At 46.9% G+C, this 17,487-nt stretch overlaps 2 pseudogenes; one reads left to right on the top strand and one right to left on the bottom strand.

Annotated features, from left to right (window-relative positions):
• Positions 1 to 1,208: 1,208 nt before the first annotated feature.
• LOC115835778 lies at positions 1,209 to 1,318 on the top strand (annotated as a pseudogene).
• A 13,302-nt stretch (positions 1,319 to 14,620) lies between these two features.
• Positions 14,621 to 15,397, bottom strand: LOC100581930 (annotated as a pseudogene).
• Positions 15,398 to 17,487: the final 2,090 nt, after the last annotated feature.

Here is a 17,487-nt window from a genome sequence, read left to right on the forward strand (position 1 = left end):
ATGTAGAGAGGAAGAAAAGCCTTGAGGGAAATATGATGAATATTTACCTGGTTATACCAGATGGTAACACTAGAGAGATTTTTATTTTTGCTTTTAACTTTTTCTACATTTCTCATTTTTAAAAAAATAATAAGGCTGGGCACGTTGGCTCACCTATGTAATCCCAGCACTTGGAAGGCCAAGACGAGCAGATCACCTGAGGTCAGGAGTTGGAGACCAGCCTGGCCAACATGGTGAAACCTCATCTCTACTAAAAATACAAAAAAAATTAGCTGGGCGTGGTAGCGGGTGCCTGTAATCCCAGCTACTCAGGAGGCTGAGGCAGAAGAATCACTTGAACCCAGGAGGCAGAGGTTGCAGTGAGCCCAGATCATGCCACCGCACTCCAGCCTGGGTGACAGAGCAAGACTCTGTATCAAAAAAAAAAAGAGGTAGAGTCTTGAAGCAGTGTCTTGCTATGTTGCCCAGGCTGGTCCTGAACTCCTGGGCTCAAGTTATCCTCCCACCTCGGCCTCCCAAAATGCTGGGATTACAGGCATAAGCCACCTTGCCTGGCCTACCTCAAATTTTGTTGAATAAACACAAATTCCTTTTATTGTAAAAACAGAGAACAAAAACAACCAAAGCAGATATCTAAAAACAGGCTTTGGTAGAGCAAGGCCAGGCATGCAGCTCACCTGTCTCTTAGTTCATCCTCCAGGAAGGCCTGAGTGAGCCTGCCGCTGCTGCTGCCCCTGTTTCATTTTCAGACACTTTGGCACTACTTTGAAGCCTTTACATGGTCAGATCTGGAGAAAGAGAAATGGGTGTCCAACATTCCATTTAATTAGTTAGCCTGAGTGCACGTGGGCCCTTCTGCAGCTCCTGTTGTCACCCCAAGATCAGCTTTGGGCCAGACTCGGCACTTGCTTCCATCCCCTGGTCATCCTCTTCCAAAACAAATGAACAAATCCAACTCTATCAGCCATCTTGAGTAAGGTAGCATTTACTGACTTATCTTTGGGAAAGTGAGGCAAGCTGCTCATAACATATGGTAAAATTTCCCTAAGGATACCTGCAAACACTTCTGCTCATCCCTCCAAGTCCCTCTCAGCAGCTGCTGCCTGCCCTTCTTCTTCCCCAAACTGCCTCAAGTGGCCCCTTGAGCCTGACATTGCTCCCTTCTTCCCTTCACTGGTGTGTGCCACTCCTTAAAAAGAGAGTCAGTGATCCTTTTGTAGTTCATAAGTGTGATGACTGTGGTTTCATGCTTGTGTGTGAGAGACTGGTGGGCCTCCCTCAGACCTTGTTACGATGTCGGCCCATTACCCATCTGACATGGAAAAAATAAAAGAAAGTTGGATTGTCAGCCAAATTTCAACCACCTCTTTTTTTTTTTTTTTTTTTTTTTTTTTTTTTTTTTTTTTTTTGAGATGGAGTCTCACTCTGTCGCCCAGGCTGGAGTGCAGTGGCGCCATCTCGGCTCACTGCAACCTCTGCCTCTTGGGTTCAAGTGATTCTCCCACCTCAGCCTCCCAAGCGGCTGGGACTACAGTCATGTGTCATAATGCCTGGCTAATTTTTTTGTACTTTTAGTAGAGACAGGGTTTTGCCATGTTGGCCAGGCTGGTCTCAAACTCCTGACCTCAGGTGGTTCACCCACCTCGGCTTCCCAAAGTGCTGGGATTGCAGGCGTGAAACACCGCACCCGGCCCAACCACCTCATCTTTTTCAGGCAAGGCTTCAAGGCCCATAATTCAATTGCATTAAGTTTAATGGTCCCTGAAAGTTGGGCAAAACTCTTATATTTGATTTAATGCCCTCAGTACAGACCAGAAAACTAGTATAGGGCTTGTGCAAAACACATGGTCATAGGATGTGCCCTGTAAGATCTAACCACTCTTAGGGGACAAAATAGGGCAGAGTGGGACAGATGTGAGGCGGTACAGCATGTGGTTTCAGCTGGACCATGCTCTGAGCCATTTGGACTGTGAAGGTTTCTCTCCCAGAAGGTAGCAGGGTAGGTCATGGGGTATTGTAGGCCTTGACAAGAGTGCAAATGGAGGCCTAAAAACCAGATGTCTAAATATTTTAAAGTTGTAAGTAAAGCTCACAAATCATTCAATACAATATGTTCTGTCCTCCTACCTTGTCAAAAATACTTTCAGAACAACCTGTAAGTCCAGGTTGGAATTTTAAATTCTTGGATGTCAGAATCTCTTGCTGGAACATGGTGGCATGGGAAGAGCCAGCCCCCAGCTTTGGCCCTCATCCTGCATCCTTTTTTCTTCCCACTCCTGTCTCCAGCCCTTCTTGCATCAGCATAGATCTCTTGCATTCCCATATGGACTTCTCAGCCTATATATCCAACTTCCTCGTAATACTCACTCTTTGTTGATCCCTTAAGGTTGGGTTGTACACACCAGCATCTGGGTCACCCTTAGAAGAACTAACCTTGAAAAGATCAGCACTGGGTTTGGAGACAAGCTTGGGGATATTTGGGCAGAGAATTCTGGAGTCCCATGCATCATCCAAAAAAAACTGAGGAGAATGTCAAACAATTCATTTCTAATTTGTAATCTTTAAAGGCCCTCTCCAAGATGATTTGAGGAAATTCCAGGTTCAGGAATTCAAATTGTCTACTACAATTTGAGGAAATTCCAGGTTCTAATTCCAATGGAAATCATCTCGGAGAGGGAACTGTTTATTAATTGTCAGGGCTGCCAGAAGGTAGGGGGATGGATTTCATAACTTCTAGAGGTCACTTGTCCCACTTCCTCCTCTGCTAAACAGGGTTTTTGGGAGAAGCTCAGTCGACCATGGCCCCTTCACTCTTAGTGCCCTTCGGCCAGCTCCTGACATGCAGCAAAGGCCCCTGTGTTTCTCGAAGCTTTCTGCACTGTCAGGGATGAGGACTAAGCGGGAGGATCTTTAAAGGCAGAGCATATGTGCAGAAATCTTTGGTTTCTCTGATTAGGTCAAAAATAACCTTTTGGCTGGGCACCGTGGCTCACGCCTGCAATCCCAGCACTTTGGGAGGCTGAGGTAAGCAGATCACCTGAGGTCAGGAGTTCGAGACCAGCCTGACAAACATGGCGAAACCCCATCTCTACTAAAAAATACAAAAATTAGCTGGGCTTGGCGGCAATTGCCTATAATCCCAGCTACTCATGAAGCTGAGGCAGGGAGAATTGCTTGAACCTGGGAGGTAGAAGTTGCAGTTAGCCAAGATCACGCCACCGCACTCCAGCCTGGGAAACACGGTGAGACTCTGTCTTGGAAAAAATATATAAATAAATGAATAAATAAAAAATATTTCCTGATCCCCAGGCTGGAAGGCAAAGAGTATGAGTAAAAGGAGGACCAAGGGCTTGGAGAAGGGCCACCGTTCATTCTGTCTCTGCATTCATGGTTCAGGTGCTGTCAGTCATGCTGAGAGGAAGGCAGACAAACTGTGTCACTCCAAAGCCTTCTGGCCCCTCTCAGATAGTGTGGGCCCATTCAGGAGCTCTGCAGGCCATGAGTTCAGAGTGGGAAGGGATGTGGGAGGGGCTTGGGAGCTGGGCATGATGTCTTGGGGTGAGATGTGCTGCTGCAGTCTCTTCTATCCCCTGACTCAGGCTGGGAGGGAGACAGGTGTGCTCTGAAACCCGGGAAGATATGAAGCCTCACCTACCCCACCTTAGTGACCAGGATCTAAAACTCTGAAATGAGGGCTGACTCCATATGATCTCAGCTAGTAATGACATAAAGATTGTACATTAAAATTCCAGAGAGGGGCGTGCGCGTGCACACACACACACACACACACACACACACACAGCACCTTACCTTAAGACCTACTCTGCAGGAAAAAAAAAAGGTTTCAGGGTAAGACAGTGAGTGAGATGTCACAGAGAGTTCATAACCTGATCTTTCTCTGAGTCTGCTCCTCTTGTTACCAAAAACACAGGTTTTGAGATAAAAGTCATTAATTTGATACTTTGCTCTGCTACCTGCATTTTCATTTCAAAAGCAAAGTTACTAGGAAATGCCATTGGAGTTTGGAAAGAGAAACGATATAACATCTGAATATTATGAGTTGAACAAAATGGAGCCCAGGAGACACGGTGAGCCTGGTTTGTGTTGGGTTCTCATAATATTATCCTTAGGAAGCCGTGGCTCCCCCATCCCTTAGGCTGTGGAGACTGTGCAGTGTTTCAGTAGTGAGAGAAGGGGCATTGTAAGGCCAAGGAAGGTGTAAGGGGACGGCAGGGAGTGAGGGACAATGAGCAGTGCTCTATTGACAGTGACAGGAAATAATAATGATGATAAGCCTTGAGGAAGTTAATCCAGGGCCTCCTTACTAAAACCTAACCTCCAGGATCCATTTTGCTTCTATAATACTTAAACCCAACATGACTCATGGGAGAAGATGCCCTTGATAACTGTCTTCCTGAGAAGTTGAGCCCACGTTCTTTTTTTTTTTTTTTTTTTTTGAGATGGAGTCTTGCTCTGTTGCCCAGGCTAGAGTGCAGTAGCACGATTTCGGCTCACTGCAACCTCTGCCTCCCGGGTTCAAGCGATTCTCCTGCCTCAGCCTCCTGAGTAGCTGGGATTACAGGCGCCTGCCACTATGCCCAGCTAATTTTTGTATTTTTAGTAGAGACGGGGTTTCACCATCTTTGCCAGGCTGGTCTCAAACTCCTGACCTCGTGATCCACCCACCTCGGCCTCCCAAAGTGCTGGGATTACAGGCATGAGCCACGGTGCCCAGCCGAGCCTACATTCTGCAGCGTCTCTCTCTCTCTCGCTGAGAAGCCCTTGAATGTGGATATCGTAAATCACACAAAGTCACAAAACAAGAGTCAATCCTAGCTTGAGTTTACAAGAAGATAAATTGGCATCCATGTATGATAGCCAGATAAAATATTGTGCACCTGTATTTTTATTGAAAAATTTGGAAACCTCACATCTATGTCCCCAAATCTTCAATCCTCTCTGATTTCTTCAGTAATGAAAGCTACTTAATGTGTGGGACTGTAAACTCAAGGACATCTGAGGTCTTAGGGAGATGTCCGATGGGACCACACAAAAAAATGAAAATAAAAACTCTCATCAAAAACGTGAGAGTCTCTTCCACTGAGTAAACTTTTCCCATCACAGAGACTTTGTTGTCTTTCTTCCTCTGGTATTCGTTCTTCCAAAATACCTGTTTTGACTATCAATCAATAAAGGAAAGCTGTGGAAACCGTCAGGAAATAATGCCCACTCAACGAGCACCTACTATTTGCCAAGCATCATGTTAGATGCTTTATGTGCCTCATTTCATTTCATCCTCACTATATCCTTGAAGATAATTATGTTTTTTCTTTAATGTAAAGATGAGGAATCCAAGGTTTAGAAATGTTACACAACTTGCCCCAGGTCACAACCCACATAAGTGGAAGAGCCAGGATGATGGTGATGAAGATGGCGATAATAATGGTGGTGACGATGAACACAGCTCACATTGCTTGAGAATACATTACGAATAAATCAGTGTGCTGAGCGTGCTACATGCTTTAACTCACTCAATTACCACAACTTCCTTTTTGGGCTGGTACTCTCATTAACTCCATTTTAAAGATGAGGAAACACATTCACTCTTGGTCTGCTCACTCCAAACCACTGACTCTACTGTTAGCCATACTCCTTGGATTGTACCTATCCAGCCACTGGGTCTTGACATCTCACTGCCACCCCTCTTATTGCAGTTTGATGAAGCTGTTTGTAGACTCAGCTGCTTCCTGAAACCTTAACCTCACGACTGGCTGATTGCTCTTGGGAAGCAGTGCATGGTAAAGCTTGGCAGTCAGATGTCAGGTTGACCAAGGTTCCTATCTTACATGTTGAAAATTTAGCGTTTCACACCTTGAAAATACACTCTGACAAGTTTTATGCAAATTACTCCCAAGAGCTGACACATAGCCAATAAAACAGCCTCAACAAAACCTTTTCAATCTTACCTCTAGGAAGCTCTTGGCTTTTGCTAACCACAATCTTAGAGAAGCTTCCAGCTAGTCAAAGGTGAGTGTAGCTTCATACTAATATAGCAAATCTGGTTTCTTTCTTTTTTTTTTTTTTGTGGACTCACCCAAAAATGCAGAAATGGCTGGATGGTTGATGACTTACCTTATTTTTTATTTTTAGAAATGACGTCTTGCTCTGTCACCCAGACTGGAGTGCACTGGTGCGATCTCGGCTCACTGCAACCTCCACCTCCTGGTTTCAAGCGATTCTCATGCCTCAGCCTCCCGAGTAGCTGGGGTTACAGATGTGCATCACCACGCCCAGATAATTTTTGTATTTTTAGTAGAGATGGGGTTTTGCCTTGTTGGCCAGGCTGGTCTCAGACTCCTGAACTCAGGTGATCTACTCTCCTCGGCCTCCCAAAGTGCTGGGATTACAGGTGTGAGCCACTGCACCTGGCCTATTTATCTTGTTTTTTATTTTTATTTTTAGACATGAGGTCTCACTCTGTTGCCCAGGCAGTGGCACAATAGTAGTTCACAGCAGCCTCCTGGCTCAAGCTATCCTCTCACCTCAGCCTTCCAAGTAGCTGGGACTATAGTCGTGTGTCATCGTGACTAGCTAATTTTTAATATTTTTTTTAGAGACAGGGTCTTCCTATGTTACCCAGGCTACTCGAACTCCTGGGCTCAAGTGATCCATCTGCCTTCAGCCTCCCAAAGTTCTAGGATTACAGGTGTGAGCCACTGTGCCCGGCCTGGTTTCTTACTAATGGTGCTGATGGCACAGATCCTTTTTGGTTGACACCCTCATCACCTGCCCCCCATAGTTCTCATGCAAGTTCAAGGTTGGAGAGACAAATGGGATGAAGACAAAACTTCCACCCTCCTCCTTTCTCCTTGTCAGCCTGTGCGATATAATCTCCCCCAAATCCAAAGAAAGGGACTAAAACTCGCTCCAAACATCTCAAAAGCCTATCATCTCCTTTTGACTTTTCCTAGCTACATTTCTTTCACTCATTCTTGTCTCTGTCTTCAAGAGGTGATTCTGCTGGCCTGGGAGTGTCTGGTGGACTCACTACCCGGGGCCTCTCTCCTTCCGCTTCTGGAGTGAGTGCATCAGAGGGCAGTAGGGAAGAGGCCGAGCAATCTGTCCACCTCAGGCTTCCAAAGTGCTGGGGTTATAGGCACGAGCCACTGCGCCCAGCCTGGACTTTCACTGCCTTAAGCCAGAAGATGCTGTAATAATAACTCTTCGTGAAAGAAACATGTTCAACAATTGAAATGACCAGCGAATTTGCCATGAAATATTCCATCTTATTTTCCTTTTCCAGCTCCAAAACCACAACCATACACCACAGCTTAGAACAAGAAAGAATTCCTTGCTTAGGGATACTGGCAAGGAACTCCACAAAGTAGCCTCACTCCCCAGAGTATGTCTACAAGGGATTATGCAAGTTTACCCTCTAATGCGGGGATCAGATCATTCAACTTGTCAATATATATTCATGTACAGTCATCAGAGAAGTGATGTAAAATAAATGAGAGTCTAAATAATAATACTGCAGGAGCCCAAATAAAATGACTTATCTCCTTTAAGCTGTATAAAACCTTCTTTCTCCCCTGCCACTGATTGTGCATAAATTACTCTGGTTAACAACCTTCTACCTAGCAGGCTCCAGGAATCACAGCACTAATGTGTCAGGGATCTCCTTTTTCACATAAACTCTGGGCTAGGATTCTTTCCAGTGTTGTTGTTGTTGTTGTTGTTGTTGTTGTTGTTCTTCTTCTTCTTCTTCCTCTTCCTCTTCCCCTTCTCCTCCTCCTCCTCCTTCTTTTCTTCTTTTCTTTTCTTTCTCTTTTCTTCCTCTTCCTCTTCCTCTTCTCCCTCTTCCATCTCCCTCTTTCTTCTCTCTCTTCCTTCCCCCTCTTCCTTCTCCCTCTTCCTTCTCCCTCTTCCTCTCCCTCTCCTCTTCCTCCTTCTCCTTCTCCTCCTTCTCCTTCTCCTTCTCCTCCTTCTCCTCCTTCTCCTCCTTCTCCTTCTTCTCCTTCTTCTCCTCCTCCTCCTTCTCCTCCTTCTCCTCCTTCTTCCTTCTCCTCCTTCTTCCTCTTCTTCCTCTTCCTCTTCTTCTTCTTTAAATTTTCCTTTTTCTTTTTCTTTTTGAGACAGGGTCTCCCTCTGTTGCCCAGGCTGGAGTGCAATAGTGCAATCACAGCTTATTGCAGCCTCAACCTCCCCTGGCTTAGGCAACCCTCCCACTTCAGCCTCTCGAGTAGCTGACCATGCCCAGCCCTGTGTAGCCTTCTAAGGGAAGGGTTATGTTTATAGGAGAGAAGCATTGTATTTAAAGGAGGATCCCAGCAAGAACTCTTTGCATTCAAGGTCCTTCTCATACTCAGTTAACATTGATCAGACATTTTAGTGGTGCTTATTAAGTGCCAGGCACTATGGTAGATACTAGGAATACAATGTGATTTTTAAAAAATGGAGTCCCTCTTTAGGGAGTTAAAGCCCACTGCATAATAGGTAAAACCTACTGATAGCTGCTGTGTGCTTTATATGCGCTACCTCATTTAATCTTCAGCCCTGGCAGGGTCCAGTGTCTTACACCTGTAATCCCAGCACTTTGGGAGGCTGAGGCGGGCGGATCACTTGAGGTCAGGAGTTTGAAGCCAGCCTGGCCAACAGGCTGTGAAACTTCAAAAATCCAGCATAATTGGAACCTGAACCCTATGAGATTATCAGATTTGTCCAGATATTTAAACAGTATTCTATTGATAATGTTTGAATTTTTTAAAACTTCTGATTTTTAAGATATTGTCCAGGTTATGTGCTTCTATCTCCCGGCCATTATTACTTTGGCTCATACTTGAAGACTATCAATTACAGATGAGTCAAGGCGGAAACGCTTGGTATAAAAGTATAAAACACCATCATACACAGTATTTGACCTTGGAAAGGTTCTGGGGGGAAAAAGTGAATTAATCAGCACAGATTCATCGGCAGAGTCTGTTAAAGGGTGTATCACCAACCTCAATAATGGTGCTAGGAGTGAGCCAATCCACCGGATACACTCACTCCTCTGATCCTACTGAAATTCATCCTGACCATCTGCTTCTTCATCTAATGATGGAGATGCAAATGGACTATCGGGATTTTCCAGATTGCTTTCAATATTCCAAATGCCAAACCATCAGAGTTTTAAAAATTACTTTTGGTTTTCCAAATCCTACATAGGATGTGTCAACTAGGGGACACCACTTTTAAGACATTTGTTGTACGTGCTTTTTTTTTTTGCCTTCCTGTTTTCTGCGGGTTTATTGGTGGTATGAACTGACTATTCCATCCAAGAGACAGAACTTGCACTGGAGGAGAAATGGGCACAATCCTAACTATAGCATCACCTAGTGACTATCAAGCCTGAGACCAGAAAGCAACATTTGAAGTGGTTTGACAGCATTGCCTTTGGATAACTGGCTTTCTGGTTCCTTACCGAACACTTGCAGATATGAGTTATGTTAGGTGAGGACATCTTTGGAGCTATCTGCATAAGAAGAAGAGTGTCAACTCTGGCAGGACAGACTTTTTTTCACTCAGGTAAGTAATTGGTAATGCAGGGTCTAAGAGTTTTCATAGGAATAAACACATGTAAGGAACACTGTGTAAATTTGGATTAGGTTTTTCTGCATGTAACCAAAATAACAGTGCCTTACACAGGATGGGAGTTGACTTCCCTTTTACACAAATGAAAGCAAGAGATAGACACTGCAAAATACCTAGTAGCTCCATAAAGTCATTAGGACATGAATCCAGGACAGCTGCGGTGGCTCATGCCTGTAATCTCAGCATTTTGGGAGGCCAAGGCAGGCGGATCACTTGAGGCCACGAGTTCGAGACTAGCCTGACCAACATGGTGAAACCGTCTCTATCCAAAAAAAAAAAAATTATCTGGGAATGGTGGCATGTGCCTGTAGTCCCAGCTACTCAGGAGGCTGAGGCAAGAGAATTGCTTGAACCTGGGAGGCGGAGGTTGCAGTGAGCCAAGATCATGCCACTGCACTCCAGCCTGGGCAACAGAGCGAGACTCTGTCTTAGAAAAAAAAAAAAAGTAAACGAATCCAATCTCTTTCTAGTGCAAAACTTCACCATCCCTAGGGTGTGGTCTATGTCTTCCTAGTCCAAGCTGGTGACTAAAAAATCAGCTATCAGCCAGGTATGGTGGCTCACTCCTATAATCCCAGCACTTTGGGAGGCCAAGACAGGCGGATCACGAGGTCAGAAGATAGAGACCATCCTGGCTAACACGGTGAAACCCCATCTCTACTAAAAATACAAAAAGTTAGCCAGGCATGGTGGCGTGTGCCTGTAATCCCAGCTACTTGGTAGGCTGAGGCAGAAGAATCACTTGAACCTGGGAGGCAGAGGTTATGGTAAGATGAGATCGCACCACTGCACTCCTGCTTGGGCGACAGAGCAAGACTCCATCTCAAAACAAAAAAAACAAAAACGAAGAACAAAAAGAATCAGCTATCATATTCATATAGAGGAAGGGGAAGAAAGGCATGTCTTCTCCCTATAAAATCATATCCCAGAAGCTGCAAACATTTCCACTTTCATATTACTAGCCAGAGCTTAGCCAAATGGTCTCATCCAGCTGCAAAAGATATTGGACAATGTAGACTTTATACCAAGCACTTTATGCTCAGCCCAATATTAGGGGTTCTTGTACCAAGAAAAAAAAGACAAGAGAATGGATGTGTAGACGATTAGCAGTCTCTGCCACAAACATTGAACCCAGCTATAAGACATCAGAAAAGGCCTCCAGAAAGATATGGTATCTGAGCACTGAATAAAATATGCTCAAGAAGCCATGCAGATGAAAAGGATGTAGGAGAGGAGAAAGGGCAGGGTGTTTCTGGTGAGGGGGCAGCACATGTGAGGCCACAAGAATGAAGAAGTGTGCTGTGATGGGGGAACTGAAAGTTGCTCCTCTGGCTGATTGAACACAGGAGGCAGGAGAATTCGTTCCCTATGCGAGGGTCTGGCCAGTCCTCATTCTCCAGTAATGTTCCCGGAGTTCTGGCTTTCCTCCTTTCCTCCTGCTGCAGCTGATTCTCTAAGTTTAGTGTGAGTGGCCAGCCACTCCCTCCAGGGCGGGAGGGGAAAGAGTGGATAGTATGCCATGGCCTTGTTAAGAAGGCCCCATACTTATTTTTCAGAACACATTTGAGTTTCTCCTTCTTCAACTAGACCAAAAAACAAAGTATCTTCAGTGAGTATCTTTCAGAGAGGCTCCAGGGAGGGTGGTGGGGTAAACGGAGAGCCCCCGTCCGAGTCTCTCTTCTGCTCCTCCACACCTAGGAGTTAACTTCCTGCCAATTTTATCATAACTGTTACAGGTGAGGGATTTGTGAACTGGGAAACAGGGCAGATGTTCACTCGGAGATTGCAAAGGCACCTCCAAGTCAGCTTGTCCAAGACTGACTCATGCTCTTGCCCCCCAATTCATTCCTCTTCAGTGTTCCTGTCTGGGGGAATGCGTCTGCACACATCTCAATACCAAAGCGAGAAAGTCAGGAGTCAGCCCAAGGGTGGACTCTCCCTCCCCGCCCATATCCAACCACTCATATGTCTGATAAATTTACCTCCTCAATAGTTTGCACTTCTGCCTACTCCTCTCCACGTCCACTGCACCCCACATGCTAGCCCAAGCCACTATCATCCTCTCCCGATCACAGCAGTGGTTGCAAGTCTGGTTGTCCTGCGCCGGCTCAGACCCCCCTACCCCATGAATCACGCTACAGCCAGTATCATTATCTTGAGCGTAAGGCTGATGATGATCCTTCTTCTCCACCTCTTAAAACCCTAGGGTGGCTAACTGCAGTCTACACAGCTCTAATCACTCAGGTTCACACCCCTCCTGCTTCATCAGGCGTCATTCCTTCCCTGCTCCCTTCACTCCAACCTCCTTGGCTGACTTTTGCCAATGCTCTGTCCTCCTTTCGGCCTTAGGTCTGTTCCAAGCTGCAATGCTCTTTTCTTCTCCCAGTGAATCCCAGTCTCTTTCTGTTGTCAGTGCCTGTTGCTTTCAGGCGGGAAATCTAAACTCCCAGTCTGCTAAAAATCCTTGCACATTCCCTACATTTCTTTCCTTTAATACACATGTGGGTTTATAATTTTACATTCACTGGTTATTTGATTAGTGTTTCTATTGATGCATTTTTAGTAGGGTGATCCTTCCAGCTAAAGGGCTACAAAGGTTTCAGATTAATCCTGGAAACATTTTCTCTTTGCATATTTAAAGGGAAAGTGATCTTTTCTAACCTTTGCAGTTAAGAGCAATGTTTGAAGTTAGAGTGCTAAAGCATTATTTTTTTTAATGATTTTGTATTTTTTTCATTTTAATGTTTGCAATTTAATAAATCTCTTTTTTTATTAATTTTTTTGCACACAAAACAGTAAACATTTTTTAAAATACATACAAACAAAAAGATGCATATCAAACATATTAGAAAGGTTGCACATGGGAAGACGGGGAATACAAATGGGGAGTGGGAATTAAAGAAAATAAATGAGAGAGGGACTTTGTATGGATCAATGATAATAACTCAATCCTCTATTTGACAAAGAAGAAGGAAGAGGAAGAAAAAGAAAGTGGAATAAAGGATGAGAAAGGGAGGAAAATAGAAAAAATTAGAGTATGACTCCAGGGTAGACCTGTTTTGTTGTTGCTGGGTTGGTTGGTTGGTTTGTTTGTTTGTTGTATTTTTCATATGTTTCACCATGTTGGCCAGGCTAGTCTCGAACTCCTAGCCTCAAGTGATCAACCCGCCTCCGCCTCCCAGAGTGCTGGGACTACAGGCGTGAGCCACCACGTCCAGCCCCCACATTGCTTCTGGCCTCCGTGGTAGACCTCCCAGACGGGGCGGCTGGGCAGAGGCGCTCCCCACATCCCAGACGGGGCGGCCGGGCAGAAGCACTCCTCAATTCCCAGACGAGGCGGCCAGGCAGAGGTGCTCCTCACTTCTTCCCAGACGGGGCGGCCGGGCAGAGGCGCTCCTCACTTCCCAGACGGGGCGGCCGGGCAGAGGCGCTCCTCACATCCCAGACGGGACGGCCGGGCAGAGGCGCTCCTCACTTCTTCCCAGACGGGGCGGCCGGGCAGAGGCGCTCCTCACTTCTTCCCAGACGGGGCGGCTGGGCAGAGGCGCTCCTCACTTCCCAGATGGGGCGGCTGGGCAGAGGCGCTCCTCACATCCCAGACGGAACGGCCGGGCAGAGGCGCTCCTCACTTCTTCCCAGACCGGGCGGCCGGGCAGAGGTGCTCCTCACATCCCAGACGGGGCGGCCGGGCAGAGGCGCTCCTCACTTCCTAGACGATGGGTGGCCGGGCAGAGGTGCTCCTCACATCCCAGACGGGGCGGCCGGGCAGAGGCGCTCCTCACTTCCCAGACAATGGGCGGCCGGGCAGAGGCACTCCTCACTTCTTCCTAGACGGGGCGGCCGGGCAGAGGCGCTCCTCACTCTTCCCAGACGGGGCGGCCGGGCAGAGGCGCTCCTCACTTCCCAGACGGGGTGGTCAGGCAGAGGTGCTCCTCACATCCCAGACGGGGCGGCCGGGCAGAGGTGCTCCTCACTTCCCAGGCAATGGGCGGCCGGGCAGAGGCGCTCCTCACTTCCCAGATGGGGCGGCCGGGCAGAGGCGCTCCTCACTTCCCAGACGATGGGTGGCCAGGCAGAGACGCTCCTCACTTCCCAGACGGTGGGTGGCCGGGCAGAGGCGCTCCTCACTTCCCAGACGGTGGGTGGCCGGGCAGAGGCGCTCCTCACTTCCCAGACGGGGTGGCCGGGCAGAGGCGCTCTTCACATCCCAGACGATGGGTGGCCAGGCAGAGACGCTCCTCACTTCCCAGACGGTGGGTGGCCGGGCAGAGGCGCTCCTCACTTCCCAGACGGTGGGTGGCCGGGCAGAGGCGCTCCTCACTTCCCAGACGATGGGCGGCCAGGCAGAGACGCTCCCCACCTCCCAGACGGGCGGCGGCCGGGCAGAGGCTGCAATCCCAGCACCCTGAGAGGCCAAGGCAGGCGGCTGGGAGGCGTAGGCTGCATGGAGCCAAGACCACGCCACCGCACTCCAGCCCGGGCAACACCGAGCAGCGAGTGAGCGAGACTCCGTCTGCAGTCCCAGCACCTCCACCTCGGGAGGCTGAGGCGGGCAGAGCACTCGGGGTCAGGAGCTGGAGAGCAGCCTGGCCAACATGGCGAAACCGCGCCTCCAGCCAAAGGAGAAAAAGCAGGCAGCGGTGGTGGCGCGCGTCGGCAATCCCAGGCAGCCCGCAGGCCGGGGCAGGAGAATCACGGGAGCCGGAGGCAGGGAGTCTGCAGCGAGCTGACTGGATTCGAGTCTGGGCCACAGAGGGAAGAAAAGAAAGAAAAAAGAAGGAAGAAAGGACGGAAAGAAGGAAGGAAGGAAGGAGGGAGGGAGGGAGGCAGGGAGGGAAAGAAGGAAGGAAAGAAAGAAGGAAGGAAGGAATAAATCTCTTGATGATTGCAGACATGTATGGCTGTTTGGTAGTATTCAGAAACATGACAGTAATGGCAGTTTTTTCAATTGGTGCGTAGTCCTCAATAATTATATATGAAATTGCTGTCAAACCAGTAAGACTGCATTTATGCATCCATAATTCTCAGGATTGTTGGTAACCTGGGCATATTTTCCCTAAATAACTGTCTCCCTGCATCACAAGCCCCAATTTGCTCACATTTACCTCCATGGCAGTACTTTTGGTACTAACACCAAAGTTGTATACAGTGGGGATGACGGGTTCTTCTTTACACCAAGTATTGGTGGGCAAAAGGTGGCTTTCAGTTCAGGATATGTTACATGGGCTTTCTCGAAATGCAAGCCCATTGGCCTGATGAGTGTTTCATACTTAGGTGGTATTCTTGTAAAGCCATCTCCAACAAAGCAGACATTAGTAACCACCCTCTTCCATGCCTTCTTCTTTCTCTTTCCTGTTCGAATAACTTTTAATACTTCTGTTTCTCCCTGGGCACATACTTTAGGCAGAGGGACTTCCCATTTTCTCGCCTTCTCTTTTCGTTTCTGTTTGATCATACTGGAAAGTACTTTAGCTCGAGATTGTTCCTCTCTGTCCAGCAGATAGGCAGGTACTGCTCCCTGTGGAGTCTTTTCAGCATTCTTTTTTTTTTTTTTCTCTTTTCATGCATCTTGACAGTCTTTTTTATTTGTATTTTCTCAGCATGGCCCTGTTTATGGTAAAGCTTAGCCTTCAGACCATCATTTTCTTTGCCTTCTTTGAACATTCATGAGCCTCTGACTTTCTTTCTTTCTCTTTTTCTCATGGTGATCCAAACAGTATCCATAGTGTTTACAGTGTAATTCAATATACTTGTTCTGTGGCATGTTGACGCCGCAGAGCCGCCAGGAGCAGCCCCTGGGGTGCGAAAACGCTCTCAATTTTCGGGTCTTAGAGACGCATGAGCTGACGCCATGCAGGCCTGACAGGAAAGTGATTTTACATTAACTTTGCTATTGCTTTATACTGCTATAAAGTCATAAACTCCAATTTTCATCCCACATGTTACTGATCAGCCGTGGATAATGTTAGGAGGATGCCCTAGTTTTGGGGGGGGGGCTATCTTAATATTCCTTAATATCCCTTAACTGTTTTGCAGATCCAGAACATTTCTGCCTCCAACTCCAGCAAGGTTCTGAAGGTCCAGGACCTTAGGAAAGCTGCCTGCAGAGAGGTGGAGAGGTAACAGCATGTGGGAGGGGGAGAGTCTGCTTGTATTCTTCTGCCTCCCACACCCCTACGTTTAGGAACAAGCCTCATGCCCATTATACTCACCACGAATTACAAACTAGTGGCTCACAGGCCAACTTAGTCCCTTAGCTGTGCTTGGCTTGGCTAGAAGGATATTTTAAATTATTATTATTTATTTTTATTTTTATTTTGAGACAGCGTCTCACTCTGTCTTCCAGGTTGGAGGGCAGTGGCTTGATTTTGGCTCACTGCAACCTCTGCCTCCCAGGTTCAAGCGTTTCTCCTGCCTCAGCCTCCCAAGTAGCTGGGATTACAAGCATGTCCCAACAAGCCCGGCTAATTTTTTTTAGTGGGGGGGATTTTTAGTAGAGACAGGGTTTCACCGTGTTAGGCTGGTCTCAAACTCCTGGCCTCAAGTGATCTACCTGCCTTGGCCTCCCAAAGTGCTGGGATTACAGGTGTGAGCCACCATGTCCGGCCTCTATTCCTTTTAAAATATGCTTTAATAGCCTTTCTAAATCATCTTCATAGGGGTCTTATATGTATATTCTTTGTTAGGTAAAATTTGAGATATTATGATTGTTGTTACTACAGTGAACTGAGTCTAACTTGTTATTGCATTTTCTAGTGGGTTATCGCCGATGTAGAGGAACGCTACTGATTTATGTAGGTTCTAGGTCATTTAGTTCATGGGTCTACAGTTTCTCTGCCTGAGCCACTGTCTTTACCTCATGCTCCATCAGAGGTCTCTGATAGTTTCAGGGTGTCCAGACAAATCCGTTCATTTACCCATATCTTCATTGAACATTTATTGAGAACTTTGGTTATGAAACGGGCTATCCCCCCATCCCCCACCCCCGCATTCATATGTTGAAGCCCTAACCCCCAATATGACTGTATTTGGAGATCCGGCATTTAAAGAGGAAATTAAGGTTAAATGAGGCCTTAAGATTGGAGTCCTAATTAGATAGGACTTGTGTTCTTAAAAGAAGAGAGAGACATCTGAGCTCCCCCAACCCCTGAACGTAGACAGAGAAAAGGCCACACAAGGACACAGTGAGAAGTTGGCTGTCTGCAAGCAGGGGAGAGGGGTCTTGCCAGAACCCAATCCCGCTAGCACCTTGGTCTTGGACTTCCAGCCTCTAGAACTGGGAGAAAATACATTTGTGTTGTTTAAGACACCCCGACACTGTGCTTTGTTATGGCAGCCCGAGCAGATGAGTACAGCCTCTCTGTGCCGTAGTTCTTCTGGTTATTTTATGGAAGTGTTATCTCTGACTAGAAAGCCTTACCTAGGGTCTTCTTTCAATTTAGGCAGTGGAGATCTGGTTAGAGTTGAAGAGATGCTTTAAAAAAACAAAGAGAATTAGCATTCATGGCACACAGGGAGGTAATTGATTTCTTTTTGGTTGAAACACTTTAAATTGCAAATTTCTTCCAAATCTTAATAAACATTTTTTTCCAGTGTTTTCAGGACTCAATATCAGAGAATTGATGGGGACCAAATTGTTTCTTTTCTTTTCTTTTTTTTTTGAGACAGAGTCTCACTCTGTCGCCCAGGCTGGAGTGCAGTGGAGTGATCTCGGCTCACTGCAACCTCCGCCTCCTGGGTTCAAGTGATTCTCCTGCCTTAGCCTCCGAGTAGCTGGGACTACAGGCGTCCGCCACCACGACTGGCTAATTTTTGTATTTTTAGGAGAGACGGGGTTTCACCGTGTTGGCCAGG

The sequence above is a fragment of the Nomascus leucogenys genome, chromosome 6, assembly GCF_006542625.1.
Source record: "Nomascus leucogenys isolate Asia chromosome 6, Asia_NLE_v1, whole genome shotgun sequence".
NCBI lineage: Eukaryota > Metazoa > Chordata > Mammalia > Primates > Hylobatidae > Nomascus > Nomascus leucogenys.